At 36.5% G+C, this 13,204-nt stretch overlaps 1 protein-coding gene across 2 annotated transcripts in view; it reads left to right on the top strand.

Annotated features, from left to right (window-relative positions):
* Positions 1-9,036: 9,036 nt before the first annotated feature.
* The window catches only part of HVCN1 (hydrogen voltage gated channel 1), a 188,302-nt gene continuing 184,134 nt past the window's right edge, over positions 9,037-13,204 (top strand). The window contains exons 1-2 of one of the 2 annotated variants that reach the window (XM_053701723.1): positions 9,037-9,425; positions 11,939-12,058. The gene's annotated coding sequence lies outside the window, so the exon portion shown is untranslated. The remainder of the gene's footprint in view (positions 9,426-11,938; positions 12,059-13,204) is intronic. The other variant, XM_053701721.1, reaches the window with a different exon arrangement.

Consider the following 13,204-nt stretch of genomic DNA (forward strand, 5'->3'; position numbering starts at 1 on the left):
AAATTGCGCTCGTGTGCAATGGCGAATACCTGCGGGTAATTTCGCCCCGCCACAGGCGAGCTGAGGCGTACAGGGGCGCGTTAATAAATCTAGCCCTAGATTGCACTATACCTTCTGAAACCTCTTGAGAAATAGAGGTCTAACAATCCTGCCCCCTGTACCAATAACTCATCCCTTGAGAAAAGATGGTATAAGAAAGTCATTGATCCCCATTACTCATTCTAAACACTGACCCCAACTTCCTCAGGAAGCATTGTCGGCTCACTAATTCAATAAAGAATTACGCCACACTCAACTCTTATATGCTTAATCAGATAAAATGCAATAGCTATTATGCATATACGTTCTGTCTCACTCTTTTATACCTTTTATTTCTTCCCCCTTTTAACTTATTCTTTCCCCTTCTTCCTTCTTTTATTTATATGGAAGTTTTAAATATTTACAAACTCTTTGTGTCGTAATGAAATATTGAAGTCAGCTTAATAGATTACAACATAAGGACACTTCTACTGTTTCAACATGGGACTAATACTGCGACAGCTTCTTAGATCAGCTGTGTATCATAACCTTTTGTTTGTTTTATAATGAAAAAATGTGAAAAAGCCTTCTTAATTCTTTGCAACTGTGATCACCATTTAAATATGATACGCAGATCTACTGTACTGTTAAAACTTTTAAGTAAATAAATAGTTGTTTAAAAAAAAAAAAAAAGATATACCACATAATTGCTCAAGTATTTTGTGACAATATTCATTTATACTCTTCAAACCAGAAGTATATTTTGAAGCTTATTAAAGAAGAAATGCAATAAAGCAATGCAACCTGTAAAAACAAAAACAAAACTAAAAAACATTTTATTGTGTTTAGCTGTAGCTGAAAACAGATATTCCTGCATACAAAAATGTACTTTATTTATAATTGTGCAGAGTATTATTTTTTACCAACACCCATCAATCTGTCACTGGGGCTAAGTTGTGCTAAAACATGCATTTACATTTTAATTTAAACTTTCTTATAAGATACTCTTTTTTTAATGCAGTTAAATATATTTAACATTTTAAATAGTGCTCCTTCAACAAAGGATATCAAGATAATTAACCCATTTTGATAATGGAAGTAAACTGGAAAGTTGTTTAAAATCATATGCTCTATCTGAATCATGAAAGAAAGTTTTGGGTTTCATGGCGGCCCTTTAAGTATTGGGCATCTTTTTATTTCTGATGATCTTTTCAAGGGTTTTCAATGTTTGCAGTTGGTAGTAAAGATTACAAACAATTGCACAGGTCTAAAATATAGCATTGATCCTTACAGATTAGGTTATTCAAATAATTTACTCAATATTTAGAGCCAACCAATGTGCCTGCCTAGGGACCCATACAGACAGAGGGTCTTGTAGGGAAAAATGATGTGGTCAGTTTTTTACTGGTATAGACAGCCTCAATAAAGTACCTTAGGCACACTAGAACCATTATCTGGCTCTGTCTGCTATCATACAGCATTTTTGCATACAATTATAACAGCTGTGCAATTTCCAAAATAACCAGCAGAGCTCCCCATAACCCTTCATTTGGACAAGGAATTGCATAATCCTCTCACATGACAAAAGTTTGAAAACAGGAAGCTTTATGTGTAAAGGATGCAGAATCAAGTATGAACTAATAAGGCTGGAATTATTTGTGACATTCTGAAGCAAGCATTACATTCTCTAATTTTTAAAGACCCAGCCCGCAGCCTAACTATGGCCTAGTTTCCATTGTTCTTGTAAACTGTGTACACTGGTGGTAGTAATAATCTCCATTAACCCCTTAAGGACACAGCTTCAGTTTGCTCAATTGATCCATGGCAGAATAATTCCTTCATTGGTCATTTAGGGGTTAAAGTCTATTGAGATGTTTTATGTTACACACACACACACACACATATATATATATATATATATATATATATATATATATATAAAAAACACACACGCAATATTCTATCTTTGGATTTTCGTGCTAGTCAGGTTACCGCTAGAGCGAAAACCGGTTATTTTCAACTCGTAATACAAGCATAAAAATCTTACTTCTAGCACAATTAATGCTCGAGCGTCAATTTGCCATTCACTCATAATCTAGCCCTGAGTGGGAGCAAATTACAGTGTTCCCTTTAATTCTTCTTATTGACAGTCGTGATAATGGTGAATATATATATACAGGTAGCCCTCAGTTTACGCCGGGGTTAGGTTCCAGAAGGAATGGTTGTAAATCGAAACCATTGTAAATTGAAACCCAGTTTATAATGTAAGTCAATGGGAAGTGAGGGAGTTAGGTTCCAGGCCCCTCTCAAAATTGTCATAAGTTACACCTAATACATTATTTTTAAAGCTTTGAAATGAAGACTTTAAATGCTAAACAGCATTATAAACCTAATAAAATAATCACACAACACAGAATATATAATTAAAATAAGTTAAATGAACAAAAACATTTGCTAAACGGCATTAAAAACCTAATAAAATAATCACACAACACAGACTTCACTTGCATTTTTCTGCAAACAGTTCTTTCTATGCATTCCAATCTGGACTGATTTATAGTCAGGAAAATCTTGTTCCTTTGTAATCTGCTCAATAGCTCAGGTCTGTTTAAACTGATTAATTTTAGCTTGCTTGGCTTTGCTGCAACACAAGCGGACAGCTCACCTATTGGCTATTTTAATAAATGCACTGCTTCTCAATGCTTTTCAATAGCAGTCACATGACTGGAAATAAAGGTTGTTATTCTGAAACGGTGTAAATTGAACCGTTGTAAAACGAGGGCCACCTGTATATATATATAATATATATATATATATATATTCACCGTTATCACGACTGTCAATAAGAAGAATTAAAGGGAACACTGTAATTTGCTCCCACTCAGGGCTAGATTATGAGTGAATGGCAAATTGACGCTCGAGCATTAATTGTGCTAGAAGTAAGATTTTTATGCTTGTATTACGAGTTGAAAATAACCGGTTTTCGCTCTAGCGGTAACCTGGCTAGCACGAAAATCCAAAGATAGAATATTGCGTGTGTGTTTACGTATTCCCTAATAGAAGTCAATTGAGAAAAAATGGGAGGAAAAACACACCCCACTCTCACGCAAACACGATCGTATATTCTCATTTGCACTAAACCAACATGAAAATAGGAATATTTCATATTCCAATGTTCTTTACAAAAATACATATTTCTACATATATCTGATGGTATTTTGGTACAACCAATATCTATACCTATATATACTGTATATATAGATAATTATATATACTGTAGGTATAGACATATACAGATATAAATAGAAATGTCTATTTAAAAATACTTAGAACAGATTCTGCTATGTGCAGAACATTGGAATTTGACATATTTACAGTAAATACATAATTAAAACCTTTATTAAAAATGAATAGTGCATAAATATTCTTTTACATGTTTTCATCCACTTAACGGCAAAGGGCTCCAATTACCATATATATACAGTATATGATACACTGTTTGGGAATGGCGGCTTGAAACACTGCACAGTCAGTAAGATTGTCTTGAGAAAGGCTCACTGAAGGAGCCGAAACGTCGACTTTTGTGATGTTATACTTTCAATAAAAATATCACCTTAATGCAACAAAGACCCGTGAGTGCCCTCCATCATTAGTTTTGTAAGATGAATATCTTTAAGGAGTCACCTGGGCTACGTATGGGATACCAAAAGAGTGAGTGCATGAAGTGAATGGAATATATATGTATACATATGTATTTATATGTGTATTTATGTCTATAAATACATATATACACATATAAATACATATGTACACATATATATATATATATATTGTATATTTATATATATATATATATATATATATATATATATATATATATATATATATATATATATATATATATATATATATATATATATAGTACAGAAGTCAGCACTCATTGGTCTTGTGTAATAAAACTTAGCATTTAATAGCCATATTTAAAAACAGCAAACGTTTCGAAACCTAACTGGCCTCTTTGTCAATGCAAATACAAAAATCTTACCTGATTTTTGTATTTGCATTGATAAAGAAGCCAGTTAGGCTTCACGTTTGCTGTTTTTAAATATGGCTATTAAATGCTAAGTTTTATTACACAAGACCAATGAGTGCTGACTTCTGTACTACTATTTGCCTATTGATTGTAAAGCACTGTGGCATATATATATATATATATATATATATATATATATATGTGTGTGTATATATATATATATATATATATATATATGCAGTGGGGCAAAAAAGTATTTAGTCAGCCACCAATTGTGCAAGTTCCCCCATTTAAGAAGATGAGAGAGGCCTGTAATTTTCATCTTAGGTATACCTCAACTATGAGAGACAAAATGTGGAAACAAATCCAGACAATCACATTGTCTGATTTGGAAAGAATTTATTTGCATATTATGGTGGAAAATAAGTATTTGGTCACCTACAAACAAGCAAGATTTCTGGCTCTCACATACCTGTATCTTCTTCTTTAAGAGGCTCCTCTGACCTCCACTCATTACCTGTATTAATGGCACCTGTTTGAACTTGTTATCGGTATATAAGACTCCTGTCCACAAACTCAAACAGTCACACTCCAAACTCCACTATGGTGAAGACCAAAGAGCTGTCGAAGGACACCAGAAACAAAATTGTAGACCTGCACCAGGCTGGGAAGACTGATTCTGCAATTGCCAAGCAGCTTGGTGTGAGGAAATCAACTGTGGGAGCAATAATTAGAAAATGGAAGACATACAAGACCACTGATAATCTCCCTCGATCTGGGGCTCCCTGCAAGGTCTCACCCCGTGGGGTCAAAATGATCACAAGAACGGTGAGCAAACATCCCAGAACCACACGGGGGGACCTAGTGAATGACCTGCAGAGAGCTGGGACCAACGTAACAAAGGCTACCATCAGTAACACACTACGCAGCCAGGGACTCAGATCCTGCAGTGCCAGACGTGTCCCCCTGCTTAAGCCAGTACATGTCCGGGCCCGTCTGAAGTATGCTAGAGAGCATTTGGATGATCCAGAAGCGGATTGGGAGAATGTCATATGGTCAGATGAACCCAAAGTAGAACTGTTTGGTAGAAACACAACTTGTCGTGTTTGGAGGAGAGAGAATGCTGAGTTGCAACCAAAGAACACCATACCTACTGTGAAGCATGGGGGTGGCAACATCATGCTTTGGGGCTGTTTCTCTGCAAAGGGACGACTGATCCGTGTACATGAAAGAATGATTGGGGCCATGTATCCTGAGATTTTGAGTGCAAACCTCCTTCCATCAGCAAGTGCATTGAAGATGAAACGTGGCTGGGTCTTTCAGCATGACAATGATCCCAAACACACCGCCCGGGCAACGAAGGAGTGGCTTCGTAAGAAGCATTTCAAGGTCCTGGAGTGGCCTAGCCAGTCTCCAGATCTCAACCCCATAGAAAACCTTTGGAGGGAGTTGAAAGTCCGTGTTGCCCAGCGACAGCCCCAAAACATCACTGCTCTAGAGGAGATCTGCATGCAGGAATGGGCCAACATACCAGCAACAGTGTGTGACAACCTTGTGAAGACTTACAAAAAACGTTTGACCTCTGTCATTGCCAACAAAGTATATATAACAACGTATTGAGATGAACTTTTGATATTGACCAAATACTTATTTCTCACCATAATTTGAAAACAAATTCTTTCCAAATCAGACAATGTGATTGTCTGGATTTGTTTCCACATTTTGTCTCTCATAGTTGAGGTATACCTATGATGAAAATTACAGGCCTCTCTCATCTTCTTAAAGGGACAGTCTACACCAGAATTTTTATTGTTTTAAAAGATAGAGAATCCCTTTATTACACATTTGCCAGTTTTGAATAACCAACACAGTTATAATAATATACTTTTAACCTCTGTGATTATCTTGTATCTAAGCCTCTGCAAACTGCCCCTTTTTTCAGTCCTTTTGACAGACTTGCAGTTTAGCCAATCAGTGCCTGCTCCCAGATTACTTCACGTGCATGAGCACAGTGTTATCTATATGAAATATGTGAACTAACACCCTCTAGTGGTGAAAAACTGTTAAAATGCAATCTGAAAGAGGTGGGCTTCAAGGTCTAAGAAATTAGCATATGAACCTCCTAGGTTAAGCTTTCAACTAAGAATACCAAGAGAACAAAGCAAAATTGGTGATAAAAGTAAATTGGAAAATTGTTTAAAATTACATGCTCTATCTGAATCATGAAAGTTTATTTTGGCCTAGACTGTCCCTTTAAGTGGGAGAACTTGCACAATTGGTGGCTGACTAAATACTTTTTTGCCCCACTGTATATATATATATATATATATATATATATATATATACGCACACATATACATTTTTAGAGATGTATATGTATGTAGGTCTATGTTAAAGCCCTATGCCTGCCTTTTTTTCTCTCTAACACCTGAGATCTCATAACTTTGAGCCTTTATAACTTCTGTGAGGGCTATCCGGCTTGGCACCAGTTGGAGCACATGGCTATTTGCCAAGAGGTGGAAAAGTCACCTCACAGTAAAATAGCATTCTGCCATAGGCTACCTGAGCAGCTCAGTGCGGTGAACGCTTCAAACAAATAAAGGAACTTTCAGCATGAAGTATTTTATACTTCATGACTGAAAGTCCCCTTTATTTGTTCCAATGGTAAATCATAGTCTTTCACAAATGCTAGGATTCACCATCCCTTTAAGCACTAATTTCAGTCCTGAGATCTTGTATTATAGTTACATTATTCTGGGAGAGGAATACAAGCTTACACTTGTCAAGGGCACATGTCTGTTTAACCAGGAAATTATTCCTGTTTAGAACTGTCTTATGAACAACAGACCATAAAACTTTAGGTTTTGTATGGCCAAGTTTAATTTCAATCAAATAATTAATTTGATGCTTCTCATGGAAAGCCATCATATTAGTATGTTGTGATAAAAAACTGTGGATTATTAGTAACAATAACAATAATCGTGTGGCTTGATAAAAGAAAAGGCTAAATTAGGGATAAAAGAGAAAACTCTGATCTTACACAAACATGATAATGGCAAAAGCAAATTAATAATATCTCATGTTGTTGGATTCAGAACTGCAGAACTTGACTGAACTTAGAGTTGTGTGTGTGATGGGGGGGTATAGAGTTGTGTGTGTGATGGGGGGTATAGAGTTGTGTGTGTGATGGGGGGTAGGATGTGAAATTATTGTTAATGTAGCTTGTGTAAGCTGCTTGCTAGGGACCTGCATTTTATATGTAGTCTGATGTGACCTGTAGCTTGCGTAATGGGGTTATGAGAGACGAGAACTGGATTTAGGTTTGTCATGACCAACAAATAATCCTAAAGAGCTGCAGCAAGCATACAACTAACGTGTCGACTCTAGAATATGATGCAGGCATATAACAGGCATAGAAGGGGAGCAGAGTCCATTGGTGTAAGTTCTGATGTGGGCAAGCAGCTGGTATTTGGTATTTTGTGTTTGTTTTATGTAAACTTTAGTTTCTACACTGAAAAAGAAAAGTTTACTTAAAGGGACAGAAAGTTAAAAACTGAAAAACGCATCGGTGCATCACAATTTTGAATAGAAGCATTTAGCAATATACATTCATTATTAAAATGCTTCTAGCAAAATTTATTAGTTTCAGCTGCCTACGCACATATGCTGTGGTGCAGCTAGAGTATCAGGATTCAGAAACCATGCCCAGGTCGTTGTGCATATTGCGTCAGTCAATATTTATTTTTTGTCATACAAGACACTGCTGGCTCTGAGATGTGTTTGAATGCTAATGTATGGGGCATTCACAGCATGTCGTATAATATACCTTAATAATAAAAATTAAAAAAAAAATACAGAAAAAAGTGCAATATGCAGATTAAAAAAAAAAAAAGAATTGGCTTGCTTTGATGTAAGCTTGACACCTGTAACTGAGGTTTTCCTGAGAGTCTTGCAGTAATCTACAACTTCCTTGCCAGTTTGGCTTGAGGGCATGGACACAATTTACCTACATGTGCACTGTGCTACTGCTGGGATACTCTGGACCAGCTAAAGCAGCAACCAGTCCCACTGTCCCACAGTATATGAAGTTATGATTATGCATAGTTGCAAACCCTGCTTCTTGCTACAAGTTTTCATTTTTTTCATTAATACTGCTGATTGTAATTTATATAGATGGAAATGTGCAACACGTAAATAAACATTTTACTTTAATAGTTTTGATAGGAAAGCTACTAGTCCATAGTTGCCAACAGTCCCTGATTTCCAGGGACAGTCCCTGGATTTTGTTGTATGTCCCTGGATTTTTTTTGTCCCTGGAAATGTCCCTGAAAATCTCTTTTGCATTTGTTGTTTGCATACACACATACACACACATACATATATACAGATAGATAGATAGATGATAGATATAGTGTATTATTTAAATATAATTCATTCCTAATGGAATATTATTATTATTGAATGGGTTCACATATTATTTGTCTTTCTAATTTTGATGCTGTGTTGTAAAAATAACCATATGCCCAGAATGTGTTCCAGAGACTGGGTAGGTGTAAGAGCTTGGTGCTGTAATCTGTATAATAAACTATGGATAAGTATAAATTATACTATTACTTTCAAATGGGTGTGTTTTGATTGCAGAACTGAGTGGGCGGAGCAGTTGAACAGTAGGTCGTCAATACTCCAGTAACCCGCTTGCTTGCTCTGCTGCAAAGTATCCCTGGAATTTTTTTTGAAATGTTGGCAACTATGCTAGTCGCTTAAGCTAACATATTTATCACACATTATAATCACCAAAATAACATGGGTAAATAAATTAACAGATAAAAAAAAAGAGAATGAATAGTGAAAACAAATTAAATGAAGAGTTGGAAACATGAAAAGAATTGAACAGGACTAGATTTATCCTGGGTGTTATTCGTCCCTTTTGGGATGACAGCGCACACGGACAAGGTTTCATTGGATTCATGCGCAGTGCACGGAGTGGAAGTGTAATAGCGGTGTTTGCTTCTATGAGGTCCATGAGTTAGCTGTTCTCATTAATAGTATTACACTCTGTATACTGCGATTTTACAGACGCTGTACTGAATGTTACATATCTGCAACGTCCTGATAGATAGAAAATAACGTGTCTGATGTCTGTGTATAACATAGCGGATTGAGTTGAGAGGAACTGTGTGGGCTCGTGCCCGTGCCCGTGCCCGGGACTTGAGAACAACTAAAGTGGTGCCAGACGCGTGTAGTTAAAGCGTTCACGAGCACCTACCCAGTCAGGCTTTTGTTACCTTAGTAACCAGTCCACGAGCACTTGCAACTTTTTCCTCTCCCTTATCTCTGCATGCTGCTGGCAGTGAGAGCTGAGGAGCACATCAAGGTAAGAAGGATACGTGTTGTTATGGTTTTAGCGCACCAGTTTTACTGTCATTACTACCATGATCTGCATATACTGGTTCTTGGCTTGGGACAAGGCTCAAGGTGGGGTGGAGCAGCAGCCTGCAGATACTTTTTGAACACTTTACTATTATTATTTTTTAAATGTATCTTTCCCATTGTCTACCCTTACTTTACAGCATTGTCTGCCCTTGCATTGGGATGCAAAACAGAGGGATCATTCATGTAAACATTTTTTTCATCATTTTCAGTCACAGAGTCAAGAGAATGATTTTTTTTTTGTATGGTCCTTCACTGATTTATATTATATTGCTATTTTTTATTTAGTTTTATTTAATGCTTTGGTTTAGCAAATCCATCAAATAACTGGAATGGTTTGCTACTCTATATCGTTTGCCCGTCTTTCCTTAGAGACTTTACACTTAGCCCATTTTCTTAGGGAAGCGTGGATGGGGAGGAGCTAACTTCCTAAACTCAGTGAAAAAAATCCAGCTTCCTTCCTATGTAGCTAGCAGTGTGCTGTTTTGATACTCAAGTCACCAGATAGGAGCAGAAGGCAAAAAATATGTAATATATGTTTTACTGATATGGAGACGTAAAATAAGCTCTATGTATGTTTTTGCATGTCTGTGTCAGTGGGCTCTGTTCTTTGTGAGTGACTATTTTGGTAGTGGATGAGTGTGCCTCACTGCCTTGGTTCCTGTGTCTGCATTTGTGTTATCCTTGTGTGTTTTTAAATGTCTTGCAATATTCTCGGGTGCCTGTGTGAAAGCTGAATTGTACATATAATTCCTTGGGTATCTTTTGTATATAGGTGGCTGTACATGGATATTTATGCATGGGTTTTGATGTATCTAGCACATGTTGCTAAAGGCTTACTAATGTGGGTCTTAGTGTTATCCTGGGTGTTCTGTATGAGCATGTGTGCATACTTTGTTTATATATCTTTGTATGAGTACTGTGGGTAGCTAGATCTATGTAAGCTTCAGTTTGTAAGTATGTATATTGCCCTTTGTGTGGGTTTGTGCACAGGTGATTATAAGTATTATTATTTTTTGTGTATGTGACTGTCAACCCTAGAATGGTCTTGCTATTTGTGTTTGGTTGTGGTATTGCTTATTTGTGGAGGTATTTATGTGGATTTGGGTAATCTCAAATGCATTGGTGCATATGTATGGTGATTTGATTATGTGTATGAGCTACATCTGATGTGAAATTCTGTCACCCCCACATAATTTCTCTAGGCTCCTAAATGATCATAGGCAGATGAAGACTTTTATATGGCTATTGCATATGCAGACATGGAGGATTTCAAGATATAGTACATTTCCTGCCTCCTATATGCTAAATAAATGTTTATTATGCCATTGTATCTACAAGTTAGTAACTGTTCACAAAAATTAGCTGCAAATATTTTAAAACTCATTCATCCATCGAGCAGTAAACATAGGCATGCATGTATTAATGTTGTAGCTAATAATTACTATGATCCAAGAATGTTCCATGCATACCTGAATAATTTGTATTTACAAATAAAGAAGTGACATTTCAGGAAACCAGGTAACCTTACTAAATTGTCAACAAGGTGGTGGTGTCACAGGCTAAATGAACCAGGAAGTAGCTGGAAGCTGAAAAGGAGTTGGATGGGCGGGATGTACTTCAAACCCCTGAATCTCAGCCCCCATAGCAGCTACAAACCCCCAAGACTCCTCTTTCAAATGATGTTGGTCTTGGAGGAGTAATAGGAGCAGATCATTTAAAAATAAAGTAATAAAACACATGGGGATTTGCTTGGGGATGTTGCATTATATGCACAATAAATAAAAAAAATCTGGTATGTCTAGAGACCCCTAATAAAGATTATTCTCTAGTAGACAAGTCCCTCTATTAAAAAATATTATTTTTTTTCTATATAGTCAGGTGATCACTGTGGTTACAGTGAACATCTTGCCAAAAAAAGCTTTTATTTCTGTACTGCACAATTGGGCCTAATAAAAAGACAACACAAAAGCACTTAGTCTGAATTTCAAATAAGTAGTAGATTTTTTTTTGTTGACACTTAATTTCCAACTTAATTCCACTTTTCCTCCCCCTGCATCATGTGACAGCCATCAGCCTATCACAAAATGCATCTACGTATGTACTGTGAGCTTTGCACATGGGCATTAGGAGCTAGTGCCTCAAAAGAAAAAAAGATTCTTCACATTTTGATAATGGAAGTGAATTGGAAAGTTGTTTAAAATTGTGTTCTCTATCTATCTGAATGTTTAATTTTGACTTTAGTGTTACTTTGACAAACACCAGCAGTTATAGTGATAGAAAAACAGTGCACACTCTGTCCATCCTGACAACATAAAAGGTGCATTTAGATGGGTTAACAGTAGTGCAGATGGAAATAAATTACAATAGTTTACTATGAAAATTGCACTTAAAGTCAATTTTGATGAATTAGGGCGGCGTTTTTTTCTTCAAAAACTTACCTTTTAATCCTGACAGCCGTCCATTGCAAGCCGTCTTCGGGGGTCCAACATGATGAAGCCTGATTAGTCATTTCTGACGTCTGCAGAGGCTTCCAGCGGCCGTGGGAATCGCTGGAGCGGCATTCAGGATTAAAAGGTAAGTTTTTGAAGAAAACAGTGAAATGTCAATTTTGATGAATTAAAGTGCCCTTCTTTTTAATAGGTTTATTAAAAACCGGGCACTAATTTATCAAAATGGACCTTTACTTTAAAGTGAAGGTAAATTTTGATGAATCAGTGCCCTGTTTTTTAAAATACTATTAAAAACAGGGGCACTTTCATTCATCAAAGTTTACATTTCACCGTTTTTGTAGAAATACCGTTTTTGTAGAAATACCTTTTTTATTCTGGAAGCCGCTCCATCGCTTCGCCCCCAGAGCAAACATTGCCTGAGGCCACGCTGTGATTGGAGTAAGCCGGATTCTTCACTGGTGACGTAAGAAGAGAATTGCAACGGGCGGGGGAAGCGCTGGAGCGGCTTCCAGAATAAAAGGTAAGTATTTTTACAAAAACGCTGAAATGTAAACTTTGATGAATGAAAGTTCCCCTGATTTTAATAATATTTTTAAAAACAGGGAACTTATTTATCAAAGTGTACCTTCACTTTAGTTGAAATAATTTGTATTAACAACACTCCTCCACTTGCACCATCAGCAAATCAATACACAAGTTTACATTGGAAATTTTAACATAGATCTAAATCTGAAATCTTATTTGCATAAGTATACATCTGGTTGGAATATTCCCCAGCTGGGATAAGTCCTCTGTTATTAAGTCTCATTTGAGTCTCTGCAAAGTGTTTCCTATATACTTTCTTGTAGATTTCGGAGATATCTCTCTTCTGTATACTTTCATGTGATGTTATTTCCATCTGCATTGTAACGTATGAAGGAGCGTCACAGTTTTTTTCCCTTACTGTTCCCCCTAAGCTCAACATAATGTCCAGCGCTCTTCAGGGATGACAGTAATGTGGGGGGGCGATACAAAAGTATAACAAAACACTTAAAACAACATAACAAGAAAAAACATTAAATTTTCTTCCTCACTGTACTGTTTCTTGCTTTAGTATCTAATAGTTGCTTACTCATCCAACTTTTTCCTTTTGAAATTTGGTCAACAGAGCCAACCACTACTGCTTAAGATTTCTCTCCTCACTATAGGGTGCTATCCTCTATCCATTCCCTCTTAACACATTCTGTGCATTATTCTGCCCTAGTCTTTTACTGTTTTTTAATATCCAGTA

Source organism: Bombina bombina, chromosome 2 (assembly GCF_027579735.1).
Source record: "Bombina bombina isolate aBomBom1 chromosome 2, aBomBom1.pri, whole genome shotgun sequence".
Taxonomy (NCBI): Eukaryota; Metazoa; Chordata; class Amphibia; order Anura; family Bombinatoridae; genus Bombina; species Bombina bombina.